Below are 21745 nucleotides of genomic sequence, written 5' to 3' on the forward strand. Positions count from 1 at the left end.
TTTTATGAGAAAGTTTGGATGGTATGAAGTTAATATATCTGTGCCCCATGCTTTTAATTTGTCGACGCATTATGAGATTTTAAGGAAAATAGTGTCCGATTTTAATTTAGGGACTAAGAAAATAGAGGAATTAAGAAATAGTAAGAAACTAATTAAAGAAATACGTAAAAGTGAGGAAATATGTAATGTTGACAGATATGATGATGACAAATCTATGTCTATCTGGAAAATGATTAACGTTTTTTATCTTTTTAATGAACAGAGAGATCTGGCTTGGAGTTGCATGCACCGCTGTCTTCCTTGCCGGGCATTCCAATACAGAAGAGGATTTGTGAGGTCTGCTATCTGCCCAAGAGCCGGATGCCAAGACGAGGAAACGGTGGAACATCTATTATGGACATGTAATTTTGCAAAGGATTTCTGGAGAAGACTGCTCCCCCTACTGGAAAGGGTAGCAGACCTCAAGGACTTTACATATAAAACTGTGCTATACGGACTTATGGAATGCCCCACAATGGACCAGTACACAATGGCTTGGAAGACAGTGAACTGCGCCAAGTCATCTCTCTGGAAAGCGCGCAACATTGCTATTTTTAAACAAGATGTTTTATCAGTGAATGATGTTTTAAGTTTATATTTATGTCAAATGTATACTTATTATTTAATTGACAAAAAGAAGAATGTACATATTTCCAAAAAATGGCTTGTTGACCAATGGAACCTAATTATTTAAAATCTTTGTATTTTTTTGTTTTGTAAATTTCATTTGTCTTTTAACGTTTGGTATTTGTGTAATTATGCTTGTAATTTGTTAAAGTTTTAATAAACGGTTTTATCCCTCTGCAGGGGATAGCCAAATTAAAAAAAAAAAAAAAATCTGTTCTTATCAGTTTAATATCTGATACGTCCCCTATCTGGGGACCATATATTAAATGGATTTTTAGAACAGGGAGATGGAAAAAGAGCTTGCTCTGTCCACTCCACGCATTGACCTGGTATTGCAGTATCTCCAGGACCGGTGCACCCCTTCTTTAATGCAGTTTCTAAAATCAGAAAGAATTGAATTCAATGTTTTTTGTTCATTTTGCTTGTTTGTCGGATTTTGGGATGGACTCTTTGGCTTTGCTTTTCTTCTCCTCATTGGATTTTTCATGTTCAAAGTTGCAGAAGCCAGATTACAAGCTCATTTTGGTTCAACTTCAGCAACTGTGCATTGCATTGCCATGTAATGTGATGCAATGCTATCTTTCTAGCTCTCCCTTTTTACTTCCTTTTGGATAAACAGACATATTAGGCAAGCATTTTGGAGCTTTCACCTAAATAACTACAGGTGGTGAGATAAGCTGCACAATATAATTGACCTTTCAGTATATTGTTGCACACACACCATCTATTTAGCAAATGCCCTTGTTATCAACAGCAGCCTTTTAAACTCACCTGAGCTAACAGGTATGTGCGCTGGTTACTCTGCTGCGCTTAAAATTTCTTTTTTGGTTTGCTACAATGCCTTTTCTGAAACGTTGTCTCCTTCTGCTGGAACACTGACTTCTTTCATTTAATGCCTGCAGACTATAAAAGAGAACCCAACCCAAAAAGTTTGGTTGATTAGTCTGTGGCATTCTGTTAAACTGTTGCTTATGGCGGTCTCTGTGAGCTTCTCAGCGACATTCAGCCAGCCAGGTATCCTGCCTGCAGTAGATGGAATGTGGCAATGGAACGCTGGCTGCGCGTGTCATAATAGGCTCTGAGCCTTTATATACCTGTGCACAGCAGCAGCCACCTTCAGTCTGCTGCTGGACAGCCAGCAGCAGCAGCAGCAGGAGAGGTATGTAATCAGGAGCCCTCCTGCTAAGGGTAGACAGCTGCTCGTTCCACCCCACCCCCCGCCTTAATTGGTTCTCCTCCCTTCCAACGGTGTTGAGGCGGGTGGGAACAGCAGGGGGTGAAGGTGCTGTGTTTAAAGAGGTGGAGTTATGCAGATCTAAAACGCGTGGATTGCAGCAGCAGCAAGCCGAAAAGTGCAGGCATGTAAGGGATCTAGAGGTTGACAACATGTCTTCTTAACGGGAGTCCAGGAGCTCATCTCCACAAATGGACTTTTCAGGATCCTTGGGTGGCTCCGTAGTTTGAAACCAATTCTGGTTATCGCTTCTCGGCCTTTTGGCTAAGATCAAGTGTAGTATCTGTTCTTATCAGTTTAATATCTGATACGTCCCCTATCTGGGGACCATATATTAAATGGATTTTTAGAACAGGGAGATGGAAAAAGAGCTTGCTCTGTCCACTCCACGCATTGACCTGGTATTGCAGTATCTCCAGGACCGGTGCACCCCTTCTTTAATGCAGTTTCTAAAATCAGAAAGAATTGAATTCAATGTTTTTTGTTCATTTTGCTTGTTTGTCGGATTTTGGGATGGACTCTTTGGCTTTGCTTTTCTTCTCCTCATTGGATTTTTCATGTTCAAAGTTGCAGAAGCCAGATTACAAGCTCATTTTGGTTCAACTTCAGCAACTGTGCATTGCATTGCCATGTAATGTGATGCAATGCTATCTTTCTAGCTCTCCCTTTTTACTTCCTTTTGGATAAACAGACATATTAGGCAAGCATTTTGGAGCTTTCACCTAAATAACTACAGGTGGTGAGATAAGCTGCACAATATAATTGACCTTTCAGTATATTGTTGCACACACACCATCTATTTAGCAAATGCCCTTGTTATCAACAGCAGCCTTTTAAACTCACCTGAGCTAACAGGTATGTGCGCTGGTTACTCTGCTGCGCTTAAAATTTCTTTTTTGGTTTGCTACAATGCCTTTTCTGAAACGTTGTCTCCTTCTGCTGGAACACTGACTTCTTTCATTTAATGCCTGCAGACTATAAAAGAGAACCCAACCCAAAAAGTTTGGTTGATTAGTCTGTGGCATTCTGTTAAACTGTTGCTTATGGCGGTCTCTGTGAGCTTCTCAGCGACATTCAGCCAGCCAGGTATCCTGCCTGCAGTAGATGGAATGTGGCAATGGAACGCTGGCTGCGCGTGTCATAATAGGCTCTGAGCCTTTATATACCTGTGCACAGCAGCAGCCACCTTCAGTCTGCTGCTGGACAGCCAGCAGCAGCAGCAGCAGGAGAGGTATGTAATCAGGAGCCCTCCTGCTAAGGGTAGACAGCTGCTCGTTCCACCCCACCCCCCGCCTTAATTGGTTCTCCTCCCTTCCAACGGTGTTGAGGCGGGTGGGAACAGCAGGGGGTGAAGGTGCTGTGTTTAAAGAGGTGGAGTTATGCAGATCTAAAACGCGTGGATTGCAGCAGCAGCAAGCCGAAAAGTGCAGGCATGTAAGGGATCTAGAGGTTGACAACATGTCTTCTTAACGGGAGTCCAGGAGCTCATCTCCACAAATGGACTTTTCAGGATCCTTGGGTGGCTCCGTAGTTTGAAACCAATTCTGGTTATCGCTTCTCGGCCTTTTGGCTAAGATCAAGTGTAGTATCTGTTCTTATCAGTTTAATATCTGATACGTCCCCTATCTGGGGACCATATATTAAATGGATTTTTAGAACAGGGAGATGGAAAAAGAGCTTGCTCTGTCCACTCCACGCATTGACCTGGTATTGCAGTATCTCCAGGACCGGTGCACCCCTTCTTTAATGCAGTTTCTAAAATCAGAAAGAATTGAATTCAATGTTTTTTGTTCATTTTGCTTGTTTGTCGGATTTTGGGATGGACTCTTTGGCTTTGCTTTTCTTCTCCTCATTGGATTTTTCATGTTCAAAGTTGCAGAAGCCAGATTACAAGCTCATTTTGGTTCAACTTCAGCAACTGTGCATTGCATTGCCATGTAATGTGATGCAATGCTATCTTTCTAGCTCTCCCTTTTTACTTCCTTTTGGATAAACAGACATATTAGGCAAGCATTTTGGAGCTTTCACCTAAATAACTACAGGTGGTGAGATAAGCTGCACAATATAATTGACCTTTCAGTATATTGTTGCACACACACCATCTATTTAGCAAATGCCCTTGTTATCAACAGCAGCCTTTTAAACTCACCTGAGCTAACAGGTATGTGCGCTGGTTACTCTGCTGCGCTTAAAATTTCTTTTTTGGTTTGCTACAATGCCTTTTCTGAAACGTTGTCTCCTTCTGCTGGAACACTGACTTCTTTCATTTAATGCCTGCAGACTATAAAAGAGAACCCAACCCAAAAAGTTTGGTTGATTAGTCTGTGGCATTCTGTTAAACTGTTGCTTATGGCGGTCTCTGTGAGCTTCTCAGCGACATTCAGCCAGCCAGGTATCCTGCCTGCAGTAGATGGAATGTGGCAATGGAACGCTGGCTGCGCGTGTCATAATAGGCTCTGAGCCTTTATATACCTGTGCACAGCAGCAGCCACCTTCAGTCTGCTGCTGGACAGCCAGCAGCAGCAGCAGCAGGAGAGGTATGTAATCAGGAGCCCTCCTGCTAAGGGTAGACAGCTGCTCGTTCCACCCCACCCCCCGCCTTAATTGGTTCTCCTCCCTTCCAACGGTGTTGAGGCGGGTGGGAACAGCAGGGGGTGAAGGTGCTGTGTTTAAAGAGGTGGAGTTATGCAGATCTAAAACGCGTGGATTGCAGCAGCAGCAAGCCGAAAAGTGCAGGCATGTAAGGGATCTAGAGGTTGACAACATGTCTTCTTAACGGGAGTCCAGGAGCTCATCTCCACAAATGGACTTTTCAGGATCCTTGGGTGGCTCCGTAGTTTGAAACCAATTCTGGTTATCGCTTCTCGGCCTTTTGGCTAAGATCAAGTGTAGTATCTTTCGAAAAGGCGGTTTTGGATGTTGGCCGCCCTAGTAGATTGATACATTATGCACACTGGGGTTTAGGCGCTTGTTAGTACGCCAGGTGGCTAATATAGTCATCTGCTGGAAAGCATGGCCCCCCAGGATCGACGCCATTGGGCCGGGGAAGATCGAAAGCCCGAAGTGTGAAGTGCCCCAGGAGTGGTGACCCTGGGGTGCCTCAACTCACTGGGATTGGGAACCCCACTTGAGTTTATGGCACATTTGCACTAGCACTTCAATATTTCTTTCTTCACACACACCCTTATTCCGGGCCTTCTGGCCTTAGGATGGGGAATTTTTCAATTCCCGGTCGAAGGTCCGGGCAGTATTATACTGTGAAACCTTCACTATTTATTTAATTTTTTTGTCACTGTGTGTCCACTTTTTCACGTGTGTCCACGTCCTTACTAGGATTTTGTCGGGATGCGGTTCCCTTACGGGTTCCTCTCTTGGCAGGTCTAGGGGGGGAGTGTGTGGCCATCAGGTTCCGCTCCCCCCTGAACCCCCTGGCTCTCCTCTTTCTGGAGGAGAGCGTTGTTGGCTCCCCTCTTCCGGGAGGGGAGCACAGTCTTTGGCTCCCAGTGCCTTGCTCGGGTGAGAACTCGGGCAGGTGCTGGGGGTAAGATTGGGTCGCCTCTGGCTCCGGCTGGAGGTGGCTATTTGTCCCTGTTCCTCGCTGTGGCCTTCTGGCTCGGAGGGACGGGGAATGGTTTGGGGGACTCTTCTCCTTTTGGAGAGGGTTTCAAGAAGACCAGCATCCTAGTGCACTTTTTTTGTGGCACTTGTCACTTTTTTAAGCGCACTCGGGTTTTGTACACGAATTCGGGCTTTCGAAAAAAAAAAAAAAAAAAAAATCTGTTCTTATCAGTTTAATATCTGATACGTCCCCTATCTGGGGACCATATATTAAATGGATTTTTAGAACAGGGAGATGGAAAAAGAGCTTGCTCTGTCCACTCCACGCATTGACCTGGTATTGCAGTATCTCCAGGACCGGTGCACCCCTTCTTTAATGCAGTTTCTAAAATCAGAAAGAATTGAATTCAATGTTTTTTGTTCATTTTGCTTGTTTGTCGGATTTTGGGATGGACTCTTTGGCTTTGCTTTTCTTCTCCTCATTGGATTTTTCATGTTCAAAGTTGCAGAAGCCAGATTACAAGCTCATTTTGGTTCAACTTCAGCAACTGTGCATTGCATTGCCATGTAATGTGATGCAATGCTATCTTTCTAGCTCTCCCTTTTTACTTCCTTTTGGATAAACAGACATATTAGGCAAGCATTTTGGAGCTTTCACCTAAATAACTACAGGTGGTGAGATAAGCTGCACAATATAATTGACCTTTCAGTATATTGTTGCACACACACCATCTATTTAGCAAATGCCCTTGTTATCAACAGCAGCCTTTTAAACTCACCTGAGCTAACAGGTATGTGCGCTGGTTACTCTGCTGCGCTTAAAATTTCTTTTTTGGTTTGCTACAATGCCTTTTCTGAAACGTTGTCTCCTTCTGCTGGAACACTGACTTCTTTCATTTAATGCCTGCAGACTATAAAAGAGAACCCAACCCAAAAAGTTTGGTTGATTAGTCTGTGGCATTCTGTTAAACTGTTGCTTATGGCGGTCTCTGTGAGCTTCTCAGCGACATTCAGCCAGCCAGGTACCCTGCCTGCAGTAGATGGAATGTGGCAATGGAACGCTGGCTGCGCGTGTCATAATAGGCTCTGAGCCTTTATATACCTGTGCACAGCAGCAGCCACCTTCAGTCTGCTGCTGGACAGCCAGCAGCAGCAGCAGCAGGAGAGGTATGTAATCAGGAGCCCTCCTGCTAAGGGTAGACAGCTGCTCGTTCCACCCCACCCCCCGCCTTAATTGGTTCTCCTCCCTTCCAACGGTGTTGAGGCGGGTGGGAACAGCAGGGGGTGAAGGTGCTGTGTTTAAAGAGGTGGAGTTATGCAGATCTAAAACGCGTGGATTGCAGCAGCAGCAAGCCGAAAAGTGCAGGCATGTAAGGGATCTAGAGGTTGACAACATGTCTTCTTAACGGGAGTCCAGGAGCTCATCTCCACAAATGGACTTTTCAGGATCCTTGGGTGGCTCCGTAGTTTGAAACCAATTCTGGTTATCGCTTCTCGGCCTTTTGGCTAAGATCAAGTGTAGTATCTTTCGAAAAGGCGGTTTTGGATGTTGGCCGCCCTAGTAGATTGATACATTATGCACACTGGGGTTTAGGCGCTTGTTAGTACGCCAGGTGGCTAATAGAGTCATCTGGTGGAAAGCATGGCCCCCCAGGATCGACGCCATTGGGCCGGGGAAGATCGAAAGCCCGAAGTGTGAAGTGCCCCAGGAGTGGTGACCCTGGGGTGCCTTAACTCACTGGGATTGGGATCCCCACTTGAGTTTATGGCACATTTGCACAAGCACTTCAAATTTTCTTTCTTCGCACACACCCTTATTCCGGGCCTTCTGGCCTTAGGATGGGGAATTTTTCAATTCCCGGTCGAAGGTCCGGGCAGTATTATACTGTGAAACCTTCACTATTTATTTAATTTCTTTGTCACTGTGTGTCCACTTATTCACGTGTGTCACGTCCTACTAGGATTTTGTCGGGATGCGGTTCCCTTACGGGTTCCTCTCTTGGCAGGTCTAGGGGGGGAGTGTGTGGCCATCAGGTTCCGCTCCCCCCTGAACCCCCCTGGCTCTCCTCTTTCGGGAGGAGAGCGTTGTTGGCTCCCCTCTTCCGGGAGGGGAGCACAGTCTTTGGCTCCCAGTGCCTTGCTCGGGTGAGAACTCGGGCAGGTGCTGGGGGTAAGATTGGGTCGCCTCTGGCTTCGGCTGGAGGTGGCTTTTTGTCCCTGTTCCTCGCTGTGGCCTTTTGGCTCGGAGGGACGGGGAATGGTTTGGGGGACCCTTCTCCTTTTGGAGAGGGTTTCAAGAAGACCAGCATCCTAGTGCACTTTTTTTGTGGCACTTGTCACTTTTTTAAGCGCACTCGGGTTTTGTACACGAATTCGGGCTTTCACAAAAAAAAAAAAAAAAAAAAATCTGTTCTTATCAGTTTAATATCTGATACGTCCCCTATCTGGGGACCATATATTAAATGGATTTTTAGAACAGGGAGATGGAAAAAGAGCTTGCTCTGTCCACTCCACGCATTGACCTGGTATTGCAGTATCTCCAGGACCGGTGCACCCCTTCTTTAATGCAGTTTCTAAAATCAGAAAGAATTGAATTCAATGTTTTTTGTTCATTTTGCTTGTTTGTCGGATTTTGGGATGGACTCTTTGGCTTTGCTTTTCTTCTCCTCATTGGATTTTTCATGTTCAAAGTTGCAGAAGCCAGATTACAAGCTCATTTTGGTTCAACTTCAGCAACTGTGCATTGCATTGCCATGTAATGTGATGCAATGCTATCTTTCTAGCTCTCCCTTTTTACTTCCTTTTGGATAAACAGACATATTAGGCAAGCATTTTGGAGCTTTCACCTAAATAACTACAGGTGGTGAGATAAGCTGCACAATATAATTGACCTTTCAGTATATTGTTGCACACACACCATCTATTTAGCAAATGCCCTTGTTATCAACAGCAGCCTTTTAAACTCACCTGAGCTAACAGGTATGTGCGCTGGTTACTCTGCTGCGCTTAAAATTTCTTTTTTGGTTTGCTACAATGCCTTTTCTGAAACGTTGTCTCCTTCTGCTGGAACACTGACTTCTTTCATTTAATGCCTGCAGACTATAAAAGAGAACCCAACCCAAAAAGTTTGGTTGATTAGTCTGTGGCATTCTGTTAAACTGTTGCTTATGGCGGTCTCTGTGAGCTTCTCAGCGACATTCAGCCAGCCAGGTATCCTGCCTGCAGTAGATGGAATGTGGCAATGGAACGCTGGCTGCGCGTGTCATAATAGGCTCTGAGCCTTTATATACCTGTGCACAGCAGCAGCCACCTTCAGTCTGCTGCTGGACAGCCAGCAGCAGCAGCAGCAGCAGGAGAGGTATGTAATCAGGAGCCCTCCTGCTAAGGGTAGACAGCTGCTCGTTCCACCCCACCCCCCGCCTTAATTGGTTCTCCTCCCTTCCAACGGTGTTGAGGCGGGTGGGAACAGCAGGGGGTGAAGGTGCTGTGTTTAAAGAGGTGGAGTTATGCAGATCTAAAACGCGTGGATTGCAGCAGCAGCAAGCCGAAAAGTGCAGGCATGTAAGGGATCTAGAGGTTGACAACATGTCTTCTTAACGGGAGTCCAGGAGCTCATCTCCACAAATGGACTTTTCAGGATCCTTGGGTGGCTCCGTAGTTTGAAACCAATTCTGGTTATCGCTTCTCGGCCTTTTGGCTAAGATCAAGTGTAGTATCTGTTCTTATCAGTTTAATATCTGATACGTCCCCTATCTGGGGACCATATATTAAATGGATTTTTAGAACAGGGAGATGGAAAAAGAGCTTGCTCTGTCCACTCCACGCATTGACCTGGTATTGCAGTATCTCCAGGACCGGTGCACCCCTTCTTTAATGCAGTTTCTAAAATCAGAAAGAATTGAATTCAATGTTTTTTGTTCATTTTGCTTGTTTGTCGGATTTTGGGATGGACTCTTTGGCTTTGCTTTTCTTCTCCTCATTGGATTTTTCATGTTCAAAGTTGCAGAAGCCAGATTACAAGCTCATTTTGGTTCAACTTCAGCAACTGTGCATTGCATTGCCATGTAATGTGATGCAATGCTATCTTTCTAGCTCTCCCTTTTTACTTCCTTTTGGATAAACAGACATATTAGGCAAGCATTTTGGAGCTTTCACCTAAATAACTACAGGTGGTGAGATAAGCTGCACAATATAATTGACCTTTCAGTATATTGTTGCACACACACCATCTATTTAGCAAATGCCCTTGTTATCAACAGCAGCCTTTTAAACTCACCTGAGCTAACAGGTATGTGCGCTGGTTACTCTGCTGCGCTTAAAATTTCTTTTTTGGTTTGCTACAATGCCTTTTCTGAAACGTTGTCTCCTTCTGCTGGAACACTGACTTCTTTCATTTAATGCCTGCAGACTATAAAAGAGAACCCAACCCAAAAAGTTTGGTTGATTAGTCTGTGGCATTCTGTTAAACTGTTGCTTATGGCGGTCTCTGTGAGCTTCTCAGCGACATTCAGCCAGCCAGGTATCCTGCCTGCAGTAGATGGAATGTGGCAATGGAACGCTGGCTGCGCGTGTCATAATAGGCTCTGAGCCTTTATATACCTGTGCACAGCAGCAGCCACCTTCAGTCTGCTGCTGGACAGCCAGCAGCAGCAGCAGCAGGAGAGGTATGTAATCAGGAGCCCTCCTGCTAAGGGTAGACAGCTGCTCGTTCCACCCCACCCCCCGCCTTAATTGGTTCTCCTCCCTTCCAACGGTGTTGAGGCGGGTGGGAACAGCAGGGGGTGAAGGTGCTGTGTTTAAAGAGGTGGAGTTATGCAGATCTAAAACGCGTGGATTGCAGCAGCAGCAAGCCGAAAAGTGCAGGCATGTAAGGGATCTAGAGGTTGACAACATGTCTTCTTAACGGGAGTCCAGGAGCTCATCTCCACAAATGGACTTTTCAGGATCCTTGGGTGGCTCCGTAGTTTGAAACCAATTCTGGTTATCGCTTCTCGGCCTTTTGGCTAAGATCAAGTGTAGTATCTGTTCTTATCAGTTTAATATCTGATACGTCCCCTATCTGGGGACCATATATTAAATGGATTTTTAGAACAGGGAGATGGAAAAAGAGCTTGCTCTGTCCACTCCACGCATTGACCTGGTATTGCAGTATCTCCAGGACCGGTGCACCCCTTCTTTAATGCAGTTTCTAAAATCAGAAAGAATTAAATTCAATGTTTTTTGCTCATTTTGCTTGTTTGTCGGATTTTGGGATGGACTCTTTGGCTTTGCTTTTCTTCTCCTCATTGGATTTTTCATGTTCAAAGTTGCAGAAGCCAGATTACAAGCTCATTTTGGTTCAACTTCAGCAACTGTGCATTGCATTGCCATGTAATGTGATGCAATGCTATCTTTCTAGCTCTCCCTTTTTACTTCCTTTTGGATAAACAGACATATTAGGCAAGCATTTTGGAGCTTTCACCTAAATAACTACAGGTGGTGAGATAAGCTGCACAATATAATTGACCTTTCAGTATATTGTTGCACACACACCATCTATTTAGCAAATGCCCTTGTTATCAACAGCAGCCTTTTAAACTCACCTGAGCTAACAGGTATGTGCGCTGGTTACTCTGCTGCGCTTAAAATTTCTTTTTTGGTTTGCTACAATGCCTTTTCTGAAACGTTGTCTCCTTCTGCTGGAACACTGACTTCTTTCATTTAATGCCTGCAGACTATAAAAGAGAACCCAACCCAAAAAGTTTGGTTGATTAGTCTGTGGCATTCTGTTAAACTGTTGCTTATGGCGGTCTCTGTGAGCTTCTCAGCGACATTCAGCCAGCCAGGTATCCTGCCTGCAGTAGATGGAATGTGGCAATGGAACGCTGGCTGCGCGTGTCATAATAGGCTCTGAGCCTTTATATACCTGTGCACAGCAGCAGCCACCTTCAGTCTGCTGCTGGACAGCCAGCAGCAGCAGCAGGAGAGGTATGTAATCAGGAGCCCTCCAGCTAAGGGTAGACAGCTGCTGTTCCACCCCACCCCCCGCCTTAATTGGTTCTCCTCCCTTCCAACGGTGTTGAGGCGGGTGGGAACAGCAGGGGGTGAAGGTGCTGTGTTTAAAGAGGTGGAGTTATGCAGATCTAAAACGCGTGGATTGCAGCAGCAGCAAGCCGAAAAGTGCAGGCATGTAAGGGTTCTAGAGGTTGACAACATGTCTTCTTAACGGGAGTCCAGGAGCTCATCTCCACAAATGGACTTTTCAGGATCCTTGGGTGGCTCCGTAGTTTGAAACCAATTCTGGTTATCGCTTCTCGGCCTTTTGGCTAAGATCAAGTGTAGTATCTGTTCTTATCAGTTTAATATCTGATACGTCCCCTATCTGGGGACCATATATTAAATGGATTTTTAGAACAGGGAGATGGAAAAAGAGCTTGCTCTGTCCACTCCACGCATTGACCTGGTATTGCAGTATCTCCAGGACCGGTGCACCCCTTCTTTAATGCAGTTTCTAAAATCAGAAAGAATTGAATTCAATGTTTTTTGTTCATTTTGCTTGTTTGTCGGATTTTGGGATGGACTCTTTGGCTTTGCTTTTCTTCTCCTCATTGGATTTTTCATGTTCAAAGTTGCAGAAGCCAGATTACAAGCTCATTTTGGTTCAACTTCAGCAACTGTGCATTGCATTGCCATGTAATGTGATGCAATGCTATCTTTCTAGCTCTCCCTTTTTACTTCCTTTTGGATAAACAGACATATTAGGCAAGCATTTTGGAGCTTTCACCTAAATAACTACAGGTGGTGAGATAAGCTGCACAATATAATTGACCTTTCAGTATATTGTTGCACACACACCATCTATTTAGCAAATGCCCTTGTTATCAACAGCAGCCTTTTAAACTCACCTGAGCTAACAGGTATGTGCGCTGGTTACTCTGCTGCGCTTAAAATTTCTTTTTTGGTTTGCTACAATGCCTTTTCTGAAACGTTGTCTCCTTCTGCTGGAACACTGACTTCTTTCATTTAATGCCTGCAGACTATAAAAGAGAACCCAACCCAAAAAGTTTGGTTGATTAGTCTGTGGCATTCTGTTAAACTGTTGCTTATGGCGGTCTCTGTGAGCTTCTCAGCGACATTCAGCCAGCCAGGTATCCTGCCTGCAGTAGATGGAATGTGGCAATGGAACGCTGGCTGCGCGTGTCATAATAGGCTCTGAGCCTTTATATACCTGTGCACAGCAGCAGCCACCTTCAGTCTGCTGCTGGACAGCCAGCAGCAGCAGCAGCAGGAGAGGTATGTAATCAGGAGCCCTCCTGCTAAGGGTAGACAGCTGCTCGTTCCACCCCACCCCCCGCCTTAATTGGTTCTCCTCCCTTCCAACGGTGTTGAGGCGGGAGGGAACAGCAGGGGGTGAAGGTGCTGTGTTTAAAGAGGTGGAGTTATGCAGATCTAAAACGCGTGGATTGCAGCAGCAGCAAGCCGAAAAGTGCAGGCATGTAAGGGATCTAGAGGTTGACAACATGTCTTCTTAACGGGAGTCCAGGAGCTCATCTCCACAAATGGACTTTTCAGGATCCTTGGGTGGCTCCGTAGTTTGAAACCAATTCTGGTTATCGCTTCTCGGCCTTTTGGCTAAGATCAAGTGTAGTATCTGTTCTTATCAGTTTAATATCTGATACGTCCCCTATCTGGGGACCATATATTAAATGGATTTTTAGAACAGGGAGATGGAAAAAGAGCTTGCTCTGTCCACTCCACGCATTGACCTGGTATTGCAGTATCTCCAGGACCGGTGCACCCCTTCTTTAATGCAGTTTCTAAAATCAGAAAGAATTGAATTCAATGTTTTTTGTTCATTTTGCTTGTTTGTCGGATTTTGGGATGGACTCTTTGGCTTTGCTTTTCTTCTCCTCATTGGATTTTTCATGTTCAAAGTTGCAGAAGCCAGATTACAAGCTCATTTTGGTTCAACTTCAGCAACTGTGCATTGCATTGCCATGTAATGTGATGCAATGCTATCTTTCTAGCTCTCCCTTTTTACTTCCTTTTGGATAAACAGACATATTAGGCAAGCATTTTGGAGCTTTCACCTAAATAACTACAGGTGGTGAGATAAGCTGCACAATATAATTGACCTTTCAGTATATTGTTGCACACACACCATCTATTTAGCAAATGCCCTTGTTATCAACAGCAGCCTTTTAAACTCACCTGAGCTAACAGGTATGTGCGCTGGTTACTCTGCTGCGCTTAAAATTTCTTTTTTGGTTTGCTACAATGCCTTTTCTGAAACGTTGTCTCCTTCTGCTGGAACACTGACTTCTTTCATTTAATGCCTGCAGACTATAAAAGAGAACCCAACCCAAAAAGTTTGGTTGATTAGTCTGTGGCATTCTGTTAAACTGTTGCTTATGGCGGTCTCTGTGAGCTTCTCAGCGACATTCAGCCAGCCAGGTATCCTGCCTGCAGTAGATGGAATGTGGCAATGGAACGCTGGCTGCGCGTGTCATAATAGGCTCTGAGCCTTTATATACCTGTGCACAGCAGCAGCCACCTTCAGTCTGCTGCTGGACAGCCAGCAGCAGCAGCAGCAGGAGAGGTATGTAATCAGGAGCCTTCCTGCTAAGGGTAGACAGCTGCTCGTTCCACCCCACCCCCCGCCTTAATTGGTTCTCCTCCCTTCCAACGGTGTTGAGGCGGGTGGGAACAGCAGGGGGTGAAGGTGCTGTGTTTAAAGAGGTGGAGTTATGCAGATCTAAAACGCGTGGATTGCAGCAGCAGCAAGCCGAAAAGTGCAGGCATGTAAGGGATCTAGAGGTTGACAACATGTCTTCTTAACGGGAGTCCAGGAGCTCATCTCCACAAATGGACTTTTCAGGATCCTTGGGTGGCTCCGTAGTTTGAAACCAATTCTGGTTATCGCTTCTCGGCCTTTTGGCTAAGATCAAGTGTAGTATCTGTTCTTATCAGTTTAATATCTGATACGTCCCCTATCTGGGGACCATATATTAAATGGATTTTTAGAACAGGGAGATGGAAAAAGAGCTTGCTCTGTCCACTCCACGCATTGACCTGGTATTGCAGTATCTCCAGGACCGGTGCACCCCTTCTTTAATGCAGTTTCTAAAATCAGAAAGAATTGAATTCAATGTTTTTTGTTCATTTTGCTTGTTTGTCGGATTTTGGGATGGACTCTTTGGCTTTGCTTTTCTTCTCCTCATTGGATTTTTCATGTTCAAAGTTGCAGAAGCCAGATTACAAGCTCATTTTGGTTCAACTTCAGCAACTGTGCATTGCATTGCCATGTAATGTGATGCAATGCTATCTTTCTAGCTCTCCCTTTTTACTTCCTTTTGGATAAACAGACATATTAGGCAAGCATTTTGGAGCTTTCACCTAAATAACTACAGGTGGTGAGATAAGCTGCACAATATAATTGACCTTTCAGTATATTGTTGCACACACACCATCTATTTAGCAAATGCCCTTGTTATCAACAGCAGCCTTTTAAACTCACCTGAGCTAACAGGTATGTGCGCTGGTTACTCTGCTGCGCTTAAAATTTCTTTTTTGGTTTGCTACAATGCCTTTTCTGAAACGTTGTCTCCTTCTGCTGGAACACTGACTTCTTTCATTTAATGCCTGCAGACTATAAAAGAGAACCCAACCCAAAAAGTTTGGTTGATTAGTCTGTGGCATTCTGTTAAACTGTTGCTTATGGCGGTCTCTGTGAGCTTCTCAGCGACATTCAGCCAGCCAGGTATCCTGCCTGCAGTAGATGGAATGTGGCAATGGAACGCTGGCTGCGCGTGTCATAATAGGCTCTGAGCCTTTATATACCTGTGCACAGCAGCAGCCACCTTCAGTCTGCTGCTGGACAGCCAGCAGCAGCAGCAGCAGGAGAGGTATGTAATCAGGAGCCCTCCTGCTAAGGGTAGACAGCTGCTCGTTCCACCCCACCCCCCGCCTTAATTGGTTCTCCTCCCTTCCAACGGTGTTGAGGCGGGTGGGAACAGCAGGGGGTGAAGGTGCTGTGTTTAAAGAGGTGGAGTTATGCAGATCTAAAACGCGTGGATTGCAGCAGCAGCAAGCCGAAAAGTGCAGGCATGTAAGGGATCTAGAGGTTGACAACATGTCTTCTTAACGGGAGTCCAGGAGCTCATCTCCACAAATGGACTTTTCAGGATCCTTGGGTGGCTCCGTAGTTTGAAACCAATTCTGGTTATCGCTTCTCGGCCTTTTGGCTAAGATCAAGTGTAGTATCTGTTCTTATCAGTTTAATATCTGATACGTCCCCTATCTGGGGACCATATATTAAATGGATTTTTAGAACAGGGAAATGGAAAAAGAGCTTGCTCTGTCCACTCCACGCATTGACCTGGTATTGCAGTATCTCCAGGACCGGTGCACCCCTTCTTTAATGCAGTTTCTAAAATCAGAAAGAATTGAATTCAATGTTTTTTGTTCATTTTGCTTGTTTGTCGGATTTTGGGATGGACTCTTTGGCTTTGCTTTTCTTCTCCTCATTGGATTTTTCATGTTCAAAGTTGCAGAAGCCAGATTACAAGCTCATTTTGGTTCAACTTCAGCAACTGTGCATTGCATTGCCATGTAATGTGATGCAATGCTATCTTTCTAGCTCTCCCTTTTTACTTCCTTTTGGATAAACAGACATATTAGGCAAGCATTTTGGAGCTTTCACCTAAATAACTACAGGTGGTGAGATAAGCTGCACAATATAATTGACCTTTCAGTATATTGTTGCACACACACCATCTATTTAGCAAATGCCCTTGTTATCAACAGCAGCCTTTTAAACTCACCTGAGCTAACAGGTATGTGCGCTGGTTACTCTGCTGCGCTTAAAATTTCTTTTTTGGTTTGCTACAATGCCTTTTCTGAAACGTTGTCTCCTTCTGCTGGAACACTGACTTCTTTCATTTAATGCCTGCAGACTATAAAAGAGAACCCAACCCAAAAAGTTTGGTTGATTAGTCTGTGGCATTCTGTTAAACTGTTGCTTATGGCGGTCTCTGTGAGCTTCTCAGCGACATTCAGCCAGCCAGGTATCCTGCCTGCAGTAGATGGAATGTGGCAATGGAACGCTGGCTGCGCGTGTCATAATAGGCTCTGAGCCTTTATATACCTGTGCACAGCAGCAGCCACCTTCAGTCTGCTGCTGGACAGCCAGCAGCCGCAGCAGCAGGAGAGGTATGTAATCAGGAGCCCTCCTGCTAAGGGTAGACAGCTGCTCGTTCCACCCCACCCCCCGCCTTAATTGGTTCTCCTCCCTTCCAACGGTGTTGAGGCGGGTGGGAACAGCAGGGGGTGAAGGTGCTGTGTTTAAAGAGGTGGAGTTATGCAGATCTAAAACGCGTGGATTGCAGCAGCAGCAAGCCGAAAAGTGCAGGCATGTAAGGGATCTAGAGGTTGACAACATGTCTTCTTAACGGGAGTCCAGGAGCTCATCTCCACAAATGGACTTTTCAGGATCCTTGGGTGGCTCCGTAGTTTGAAACCAATTCTGGTTATCGCTTCTCGGCCTTTTGGCTAAGATCAAGTGTAGTATCTGTTCTTATCAGTTTAATATCTGATACGTCCCCTATCTGGGGACCATATATTAAATGGATTTTTAGAACAGGGAGATGGAAAAAGAGCTTGCTCTGTCCACTCCACGCATTGACCTGGTATTGCAGTATCTCCAGGACCGGTGCACCCCTTCTTTAATGCAGTTTCTAAAATCAGAAAGAATTAAATTCAATGTTTTTTGCTCATTTTGCTTGTTTGTCGGATTTTGGGATGGACTCTTTGGCTTTGCTTTTCTTCTCCTCATTGGATTTTTCATGTTCAAAGTTGCAGAAGCCAGATTACAAGCTCATTTTGGTTCAACTTCAGCAACTGTGCATTGCATTGCCATGTAATGTGATGCAATGCTATCTTTCTAGCTCTCCCTTTTTACTTCCTTTTGGATAAACAGACATATTAGGCAAGCATTTTGGAGCTTTCACCTAAATAACTACAGGTGGTGAGATAAGCTGCACAATATAATTGACCTTTCAGTATATTGTTGCACACACACCATCTATTTAGCAAATGCCCTTGTTATCAACAGCAGCCTTTTAAACTCACCTGAGCTAACAGGTATGTGCGCTGGTTACTCTGCTGCGCTTAAAATTTCTTTTTTGGTTTGCTACAATGCCTTTTCTGAAACGTTGTCTCCTTCTGCTGGAACACTGACTTCTTTCATTTAATGCCTGCAGACTATAAAAGAGAACCCAACCCAAAAAGTTTGGTTGATTAGTCTGTGGCATTCTGTTAAACTGTTGCTTATGGCGGTCTCTGTGAGCTTCTCAGCGACATTCAGCCAGCCAGGTATCCTGCCTGCAGTAGATGGAATGTGGCAATGGAACGCTGGCTGCGCGTGTCATAATAGGCTCTGAGCCTTTATATACCTGTGCACAGCAGCAGCCACCTTCAGTCTGCTGCTGGACAGCCAGCAGCAGCAGCAGCAGGAGAGGTATGTAATCAGGAGCCCTCCTGCTAAGGGTAGACAGCTGCTCGTTCCACCCCACCCCCCGCCTTAATTGGTTCTCCTCCCTTCCAACGGTGTTGAGGCGGGTGGGAACAGCAGGGGGTGAAGGTGCTGTGTTTAAAGAGGTGGAGTTATGCAGATCTAAAACGCGTGGATTGCAGCAGCAGCAAGCCGAAAAGTGCAGGCATGTAAGGGATCTAGAGGTTGACAACATGTCTTCTTAACGGGAGTCCAGGAGCTCATCTCCACAAATGGACTTTTCAGGATCCTTGGGTGGCTCCGTAGTTTGAAACCAATTCTGGTTATCGCTTCTCGGCCTTTTGGCTAAGATCAAGTGTAGTATCTGTTCTTATCAGTTTAATATCTGATACGTCCCCTATCTGGGGACCATATATTAAATGGATTTTTAGAACAGGGAAATGGAAAAAGAGCTTGCTCTGTCCACTCCACGCATTGACCTGGTATTGCAGTATCTCCAGGACCGGTGCACCCCTTCTTTAATGCAGTTTCTAAAATCAGAAAGAATTGAATTCAATGTTTTTTGTTCATTTTGCTTGTTTGTCGGATTTTGGGATGGACTCTTTGGCTTTGCTTTTCTTCTCCTCATTGGATTTTTCATGTTCAAAGTTGCAGAAGCCAGATTACAAGCTCATTTTGGTTCAACTTCAGCAACTGTGCATTGCATTGCCATGTAATGTGATGCAATGCTATCTTTCTAGCTCTCCCTTTTTACTTCCTTTTGGATAAACAGACATATTAGGCAAGCATTTTGGAGCTTTCACCTAAATAACTACAGGTGGTGAGATAAGCTGCACAATATAATTGACCTTTCAGTATATTGTTGCACACACACCATCTATTTAGCAAATGCCCTTGTTATCAACAGCAGCCTTTTAAACTCACCTGAGCTAACAGGTATGTGCGCTGGTTACTCTGCTGCGCTTAAAATTTCTTTTTTGGTTTGCTACAATGCCTTTTCTGAAACGTTGTCTCCTTCTGCTGGAACACTGACTTCTTTCATTTAATGCCTGCAGACTATAAAAGAGAACCCAACCCAAAAAGTTTGGTTGATTAGTCTGTGGCATTCTGTTAAACTGTTGCTTATGGCGGTCTCTGTGAGCTTCTCAGCGACATTCAGCCAGCCAGGTATCCTGCCTGCAGTAGATGGAATGTGGCAATGGAACGCTGGCTGCGCGTGTCATAATAGGCTCTGAGCCTTTATATACCTGTGCACAGCAGCAGCCACCTTCAGTCTGCTGCTGGACAGCCAGCAGCCGCAGCAGCAGGAGAGGTATGTAATCAGGAGCCCTCCTGCTAAGGGTAGACAGCTGCTCGTTCCACCCCACCCCCCGCCTTAATTGGTTCTCCTCCCTTCCAACGGTGTTGAGGCGGGTGGGAACAGCAGGGGGTGAAGGTGCTGTGTTTAAAGAGGTGGAGTTATGCAGATCTAAAACGCGTGGATTGCAGCAGCAGCAAGCCGAAAAGTGCAGGCATGTAAGGGATCTAGAGGTTGACAACATGTCTTCTTAACGGGAGTCCAGGAGCTCATCTCCACAAATGGACTTTTCAGGATCCTTGGGTGGCTCCGTAGTTTGAAACCAATTCTGGTTATCGCTTCTCGGCCTTTTGGCTAAGATCAAGTGTAGTATCTGTTCTTATCAGTTTAATATCTGATACGTCCCCTATCTGGGGACCATATATTAAATGGATTTTTAGAACAGGGAGATGGAAAAAGAGCTTGCTCTGTCCACTCCACGCATTGACCTGGTATTGCAGTATCTCCAGGACCGGTGCACCCCTTCTTTAATGCAGTTTCTAAAATCAGAAAGAATTAAATTCAATGTTTTTTGCTCATTTTGCTTGTTTGTCGGATTTTGGGATGGACTCTTTGGCTTTGCTTTTCTTCTCCTCATTGGATTTTTCATGTTCAAAGTTGCAGAAGCCAGATTACAAGCTCATTTTGGTTCAACTTCAGCAACTGTGCATTGCATTGCCATGTAATGTGATGCAATGCTATCTTTCTAGCTCTCCCTTTTTACTTCCTTTTGGATAAACAGACATATTAGGCAAGCATTTTGGAGCTTTCACCTAAATAACTACAGGTGGTGAGATAAGCTGCACAATATAATTGACCTTTCAGTATATTGTTGCACACACACCATCTATTTAGCAAATGCCCTTGTTATCAACAGCAGCCTTTTAAACTCACCTGAGCTAACAGGTATGTGCGCTGGTTACTCTGCTGCGCTTAAAATTTCTTTTTTGGTTTGCTACAATGCCTTTTCTGAAACGTTGTCTCCTTCTGCTGGAACACTGACTTCTTTCATTTAATGCCTGCAGACTATAAAAGAGAACCCAACCCAAAAAGTTTGGTTGATTAGTCTGTGGCATTCTGTTAAACTGTTGCTTATGGCGGTCTCTGTGAGCTTCTCAGCGACATTCAGCCAGCCAGGTATCCTGCCTGCAGTAGATGGAATGTGGCAATGGAACGCTGGCTGCGCGTGTCATAATAGGCTCTGAGCCTTTATATACCTGTGCACAGCAGCAGCCACCTTCAGTCTGCTGCTGGACAGCCAGCAGCAGCAGCAGGAGAGGTATGTAATCAGGAGCCCTCCAGCTAAGGGTAGACAGCTGCTGTTCCACCCCACCCCCCGCCTTAATTGGTTCTCCTCCCTTCCAACGGTGTTGAGGCGGGTGGGAACAGCAGGGGGTGAAGGTGCTGTGTTTAAAGAGGTGGAGTTATGCAGATCTAAAACGCGTGGATTGCAGCAGCAGCAAGCCGAAAAGTGCAGGCATGTAAGGGTTCTAGAGGTTGACAACATGTCTTCTTAACGGGAGTCCAGGAGCTCATCTCCACAAATGGACTTTTCAGGATCCTTGGGTGGCTCCGTAGTTTGAAACCAATTCTGGTTATCGCTTCTCGGCCTTTTGGCTAAGATCAAGTGTAGTATCTGTTCTTATCAGTTTAATATCTGATACGTCCCCTATCTGGGGACCATATATTAAATGGATTTTTAGAACAGGGAGATGGAAAAAGAGCTTGCTCTGTCCACTCCACGCATTGACCTGGTATTGCAGTATCTCCAGGACCGGTGCACCCCTTCTTTAATGCAGTTTCTAAAATCAGAAAGAATTGAATTCAATGTTTTTTGTTCATTTTGCTTGTTTGTCGGATTTTGGGATGGACTCTTTGGCTTTGCTTTTCTTCTCCTCATTGGATTTTTCATGTTCAAAGTTGCAGAAGCCAGATTACAAGCTCATTTTGGTTCAACTTCAGCAACTGTGCATTGCATTGCCATGTAATGTGATGCAATGCTATCTTTCTAGCTCTCCCTTTTTACTTCCTTTTGGATAAACAGACATATTAGGCAAGCATTTTGGAGCTTTCACCTAAATAACTACAGGTGGTGAGATAAGCTGCACAATATAATTGACCTTTCAGTATATTGTTGCACACACACCATCTATTTAGCAAATGCCCTTGTTATCAACAGCAGCCTTTTAAACTCACCTGAGCTAACAGGTATGTGCGCTGGTTACTCTGCTGCGCTTAAAATTTCTTTTTTGGTTTGCTACAATGCCTTTTCTGAAACGTTGTCTCCTTCTGCTGGAACACTGACTTCTTTCATTTAATGCCTGCAGACTATAAAAGAGAACCCAACCCAAAAAGTTTGGTTGATTAGTCTGTGGCATTCTGTTAAACTGTTGCTTATGGCGGTCTCTGTGAGCTTCTCAGCGACATTCAGCCAGCCAGGTATCCTGCCTGCAGTAGATGG

The 21745-nt window shown here is 44.9% G+C and overlaps 15 non-coding genes and 2 pseudogenes across 15 annotated transcripts; all 17 read left to right on the forward strand.

Annotated features, from left to right (window-relative positions):
- The first annotated feature begins 834 nt into the window (after positions 1-834).
- Positions 835-1029, forward strand: LOC141224186 (U2 spliceosomal RNA). The gene has a single exon (XR_012291695.1). It is a non-coding gene; the product is annotated as a U2 spliceosomal RNA (small nuclear RNA).
- Positions 1030-2144: 1115 nt separating this feature from the next.
- On the forward strand, positions 2145-2335 carry LOC141223950 (U2 spliceosomal RNA). Its single transcript, XR_012291470.1, has one exon. It is a non-coding gene; the product is annotated as a U2 spliceosomal RNA (small nuclear RNA).
- Positions 2336-3450: 1115 nt separating this feature from the next.
- On the forward strand, positions 3451-3641 carry LOC141223951 (U2 spliceosomal RNA). Its single transcript, XR_012291471.1, has one exon. It is a non-coding gene; the product is annotated as a U2 spliceosomal RNA (small nuclear RNA).
- A 1115-nt stretch (positions 3642-4756) lies between these two features.
- LOC141224267 (U2 spliceosomal RNA) lies at positions 4757-4848 on the forward strand (annotated as a pseudogene).
- Positions 4849-5643: 795 nt separating this feature from the next.
- LOC141224223 (U2 spliceosomal RNA) lies at positions 5644-5829 on the forward strand. The gene has a single exon (XR_012291718.1). It is a non-coding gene; the product is annotated as a U2 spliceosomal RNA (small nuclear RNA).
- Positions 5830-6944: 1115 nt separating this feature from the next.
- On the forward strand, positions 6945-7036 carry LOC141224260 (U2 spliceosomal RNA; annotated as a pseudogene).
- A 794-nt stretch (positions 7037-7830) lies between these two features.
- Positions 7831-8017, forward strand: LOC141224224 (U2 spliceosomal RNA). The gene has a single exon (XR_012291719.1). It is a non-coding gene; the product is annotated as a U2 spliceosomal RNA (small nuclear RNA).
- Positions 8018-9135: 1118 nt separating this feature from the next.
- On the forward strand, positions 9136-9326 carry LOC141223952 (U2 spliceosomal RNA). Its single transcript, XR_012291472.1, has one exon. It is a non-coding gene; the product is annotated as a U2 spliceosomal RNA (small nuclear RNA).
- A 1115-nt stretch (positions 9327-10441) lies between these two features.
- On the forward strand, positions 10442-10632 carry LOC141223953 (U2 spliceosomal RNA). The gene has a single exon (XR_012291473.1). It is a non-coding gene; the product is annotated as a U2 spliceosomal RNA (small nuclear RNA).
- Positions 10633-11743: 1111 nt separating this feature from the next.
- LOC141223954 (U2 spliceosomal RNA) lies at positions 11744-11934 on the forward strand. The gene has a single exon (XR_012291474.1). It is a non-coding gene; the product is annotated as a U2 spliceosomal RNA (small nuclear RNA).
- Positions 11935-13049: 1115 nt separating this feature from the next.
- On the forward strand, positions 13050-13240 carry LOC141223955 (U2 spliceosomal RNA). Its single transcript, XR_012291475.1, has one exon. It is a non-coding gene; the product is annotated as a U2 spliceosomal RNA (small nuclear RNA).
- A 1115-nt stretch (positions 13241-14355) lies between these two features.
- LOC141223957 (U2 spliceosomal RNA) lies at positions 14356-14546 on the forward strand. Its single transcript, XR_012291477.1, has one exon. It is a non-coding gene; the product is annotated as a U2 spliceosomal RNA (small nuclear RNA).
- A 1115-nt stretch (positions 14547-15661) lies between these two features.
- Positions 15662-15852, forward strand: LOC141224115 (U2 spliceosomal RNA). Its single transcript, XR_012291631.1, has one exon. It is a non-coding gene; the product is annotated as a U2 spliceosomal RNA (small nuclear RNA).
- A 1115-nt stretch (positions 15853-16967) lies between these two features.
- On the forward strand, positions 16968-17158 carry LOC141223958 (U2 spliceosomal RNA). The gene has a single exon (XR_012291478.1). It is a non-coding gene; the product is annotated as a U2 spliceosomal RNA (small nuclear RNA).
- Positions 17159-18273: 1115 nt separating this feature from the next.
- LOC141224118 (U2 spliceosomal RNA) lies at positions 18274-18464 on the forward strand. The gene has a single exon (XR_012291633.1). It is a non-coding gene; the product is annotated as a U2 spliceosomal RNA (small nuclear RNA).
- Positions 18465-19579: 1115 nt separating this feature from the next.
- LOC141223959 (U2 spliceosomal RNA) lies at positions 19580-19770 on the forward strand. The gene has a single exon (XR_012291479.1). It is a non-coding gene; the product is annotated as a U2 spliceosomal RNA (small nuclear RNA).
- A 1111-nt stretch (positions 19771-20881) lies between these two features.
- Positions 20882-21072, forward strand: LOC141223960 (U2 spliceosomal RNA). Its single transcript, XR_012291480.1, has one exon. It is a non-coding gene; the product is annotated as a U2 spliceosomal RNA (small nuclear RNA).
- The last annotated feature ends 673 nt before the right edge of the window (positions 21073-21745 follow it).

The sequence above is a fragment of the Phyllobates terribilis genome, unplaced genomic scaffold (assembly GCF_046119375.1).
Source record: "Phyllobates terribilis strain yellow unplaced genomic scaffold, ASM4611937v1 Scaffold_381__1_contigs__length_1843176, whole genome shotgun sequence".
Taxonomy (NCBI): domain Eukaryota; kingdom Metazoa; phylum Chordata; class Amphibia; order Anura; family Dendrobatidae; genus Phyllobates; species Phyllobates terribilis.